The sequence below is a fragment of the Frankliniella occidentalis genome, unplaced genomic scaffold, assembly GCF_000697945.3.
Source record: "Frankliniella occidentalis isolate FOCC.00 unplaced genomic scaffold, Focc_3.1 Scaffold248, whole genome shotgun sequence".
Classification (NCBI taxonomy): Eukaryota; Metazoa; Arthropoda; class Insecta; order Thysanoptera; family Thripidae; genus Frankliniella; species Frankliniella occidentalis.
The window spans coordinates 66,748-70,802 of record NW_026267374.1 but is presented as its reverse complement, the minus strand read 5'-3'; the positions used below and the strand labels follow the sequence as shown (position 1 = coordinate 70,802).

The following is a 4,055-nucleotide window of genomic DNA, read 5'->3' as shown; positions in this document are numbered from 1 at the left end:
CGCGCTTCCGACACTTCGCGCTTGCGGTCGTTCGCTCTTGCGGCGTTCGCGCTTGCGCCGGGTCGCGCTTGCGGCCTTCGCGCTTACGACGGGTCGCGCTTGTGACAGTTCGCTCTTACGGCGCGCGCCCAACTTCTAGTACATCAAAGGAACACATCTGCAAACATGCAATGGCTTTTTTTACCTTACTTGGAGAGTTTGGCGTTCCCTCTGTGTATACTTTTCGTTTTCGAATGATTAGGAATTTTTCACACTTTATGTTATTTGTTCGGTGTGATGACGGCAGGTGGCTAGGGCTCATGGATAGGCAACGGTGAGCGCCCGATCCTCTGCTGCGGCAGATGTTCGTCGCCATATCTCAGCCACCCGGGTGGTAGGTAACTCCTGAATTAGGTGTAGAAATTTCAAGAATTTAATTTAAATTGGCTTGAATTGAATTTGAACTGGCTTAATTGTTTTTGAATTGGTTTGAAATGTTGCGATTTTATGTTACTGAATTGCCGTGAATTGACTTGAGTTTGCTTGAACTGACTAGAATTGAAAGTAAATTGTCTTGAATTGGACTGAATTAGTTGAATAATTTTCGAATTGTGTTGAATTACATTGAACTGCATAGTTAAAATTTTTTGGAGGGATTTTACAGAAAAAGTCTGGGCATACTCAGTGCCAATACATTGTCTTGTAAAATTACCAGTCTGTAAAATTACAGAACACAAGTTAAACAGATTCCGGTTATTATATGGTAATTAAATTCCCATGATATACTGGTAAATTTACATGTCCGTTCTGTAAAAGTTTTATCATACATGTAATGTAAAGTGTGGTAATTCGAGAAAAGAAAAAGAAATTTGGTTCGCCTCTGAGTTTGCGGAGGTTTTTGCCCTTTTCCACATATCCTTACATACCTACCTCACCGTGTTATACAAGCATCGAAGTAAGCATTATAGTGGATAACCACTTACCTTGACCCGGCGGGAGTTGAACCTTCGACGACTGCGTTGCGAACCCAGCACGCTAGCCACTAGACGACTGGGACTTGATAGGAGGGCTGCTCGACGGTCCCCATGTGACTCTACAGCCGGGTGCCGGGTGACCGTAGCCGACCCGACCGGCCGCCAGCGACTCTGGCTTGGGGATTATGTGACCCGGCAGGTACACGGCATATCACGCGCCACGCCGTGGCCCTCAAAGAATTAATTTCAAATTCCCGTTGGGACTACCCATTTTAATTGTTTGAAGAACATACTAAGATGAGGTTAGTTCTAACTGAACAACAACTTACTGCGTCCTTAACATTCTGTTGGCTACCCATCCCCAGCCTGTCGACGTTGGGAGGAGGCAGGACCTCGGCCCGGGGCTCAGGGCCAGCACCACGCCGAGATTTCCACCCAGCTGGTTTGGCGTTAGGGCAATTCTAAGCGTCACTTACGGACGTTCGTACGCAAAAATCGCGGCTTCTTTCTGGTTTTGAAAGGGAAGATCTGGACTAATCGAACCGAACTAAGATGGTCATTGAAGTACTTTTTAAGCCCTTTCCAATGGCATTCGAGCGGACTCTGTGCGATGAGTCGTTTAGATTTTATCCTTTGGCAAAAAGGCCGTCACTTACGGACATAAAACAGAAGTGGATTTCGACATGGTGTTAGTTTCTCTTAAAACTCAGCAAATTTAGTGGGGTTAAAAATTCGACGAGGGCAGAGTCTTGAGACCAAGGAATGCAGCTATCTGTCTATATACAGTACTTCGCTAGATTCGCCTCCGTTTCTGTGTTATAGAAGAAAAAGTGGCGTCACCGACGGACGCGGGACAGCGTCACTGACGGACACGTACGAATGGATTATTCGTCGACCTTCACCAGCCATAACTCCTAAACGGTTGTACATGTGGGTCTCTGTAAATAGTCACTCGAGTCACATAGTAGGCAAGGACACCCTTAATATGGTCCAAAAGAGAGCGATTTTCTAGCTCTCTCCCCGCCCCGTGAATGGGGTTAAAACTGGGCACACTTTTCGTGCTTTCTTAAATGCAAGGAGGGGGAGGGGGAAGAGAAAAACGGAAAGACTATAATTTCATTTTTGCCAAGAGGGCGGGATAACGCCGCGGGATATCCTGCGGTAAAGTAAGAAAATCTCGACAAACAATATTCTATGCAGATTAATGTTCGTAGCGTCCGTCAGTGATAGCGCCTGCCAGTGACAGTGTCCGTCAGCGACAGCGTCTGTCAGTGACAGCGTCCGTCGGTGACGCGATTTTCACCCTGTTCCGAGCGTTTTTCGACCTCGGACATTAAGACCCAATTTGTTCCTCATAACGAACTTGCTTTGCACCCGAAGTGTCGAAAACGTAGCCCGGCAGGATTCGCCACAAATAGAAAAAAAACACCACACGCGTTTTTGAAAAAAAGTTGGAGGGCTTTTCTGAAGCCCCTATGACACGGGCACCGCTGACGAGTGGTCTTAGGTGTTTTAGAAGGCCTACCTAACAGTAATCAAATAGAGATCCAAAAAAATTTGAGTGGAAGGGCTCTTTTAACGCAAAAGGATAAAGGCTTGAAAGTGCTAAGTATTGTTCTCGAGAGGGAAGGCATCAATCAGAGCTCGGAAATGAACTCAAGTAGAAACATTTTTGCCAATGTTTTTGCGGATTACGAAAATATGGACCTTTGACAACACGGAGCAATTTTCGCCTCGTCTCTAGCACCAATTTGAAATGTTGACCACCACTTCCGCTTTTTTCTGGAATTGCCCGTTAGGAAATTCGCGGGTGACTAATCTCACTCCGCCACCAACAGGGCTCGTGTAAGTGTCGGGTCAGTTCCTAGGCACTACCGGGGTTCTCTCCTTGATTTTTACTCAAAACAGAGTCCAATAATCGAATGCACAGCAGGTCTAGAATTTACTGTGTTGATCTGTAAATAATAGTATAAAAATCTTTCGAACAGCACGTGCAAACACGCAACCGTATGATGGGTCTAAGAAGGCATTACTTTCTGTTACACAGATCAATTCAGTGTTTTTACAGAAATTTACTGGAAGTGAATTGTACAGGCTCTAATGATTCTCAATGTTCTCTGTAATATTTCAGAAGATATGTCGTACTATTACAGCCATTTGTAAAATTACCACAAATTATGGGGAAAATGACAGGGTTTCGGTAATTTTACTAGTACTTTTCTGTAAAATTACCAAACTAACTGGTAAATTTACAGAAAACATGAAGTATATTTACCATACTCGGTAAAATTACCATAATATTTTTGTACCAGATTACAGGTATACTCTTGTAAAGTTACATTTTTTTTTAAACTGTGACCATGGTCTGAATTAGTATGAATTGGGCAAAATTAGAGGTGTACACTTTGGCAGGGGAGTTATCCACCCCTCGCAGCCACTTCTGCGATTTTCAGGTTATTTCAAAGTGCACCGGGCTCAGGAATCTTGAGTGCATCACCGAAATTACAAAAAAAGTGCCACTTGCCCCCCTCCTCGAGAGCTGGTGCCGAGCGCCATTCTCACTTCAGAGCGGACCCCCAACCAGGCGCCGCATAGAACCGTTCCGAAACGTTCTTCTCTGATTTCGCATATTTCGCCAGTTCTATCGTCCGGAGGGGCCGAAATGATCGTAGAATAATAAAGACGAATTTTATGATGCTTATATACCATATTCAGCCAGAAAGACGATATTATAAACCATTCCGGTAAAGCCAAAATGCAGGAGAATGCGAGAAAGAAGAAAACGGAAATCATGCTTTTACGTATGGGACTTCCATTTTCTTGTTCCATGCATTCTTCTGCATTTCAGCTTTGCGGGGATGCTTTATAGAAGAAGGGTCTAGGGGGCAGTAAAGGTTATGGTAGTGATGCCACCTTCCAGCGCATGAAGGTTTCACTGGCTTGTTCTGCTGTTGTTGGTCGACTCAACCGCTGCACCATGGACTTCAAAGCTCTTCGGTATGTGTCTTTACTCGGTCCCTCCCTCGCAATCTTTTGCAAGTTATCTTGTAAGTCTCTAAACTTCTTCCCTAAAAGTTCTATCTCATTGTCTACCTCTGTGTC

At 44.6% G+C, this 4,055-nt stretch overlaps 2 protein-coding genes across 2 annotated transcripts in view; both read left to right on the top strand.

Moving 5' to 3' along the window:
• Positions 1-863, top strand: part of LOC113213966 (pancreatic triacylglycerol lipase-like) — a 58,098-nt gene extending 57,235 nt beyond the window's left edge. The window contains exon 9 of the mRNA XM_052273127.1: positions 140-863. The gene's annotated coding sequence lies outside the window, so the exon portion shown is untranslated. The remainder of the gene's footprint in view (positions 1-139) is intronic.
• LOC113213969 (uncharacterized) overlaps positions 1-4,055 on the top strand; it is a 15,378-nt gene that overhangs the window by 10,453 nt on the left and 870 nt on the right. The gene's annotated exons all lie outside the window — the stretch shown is intronic.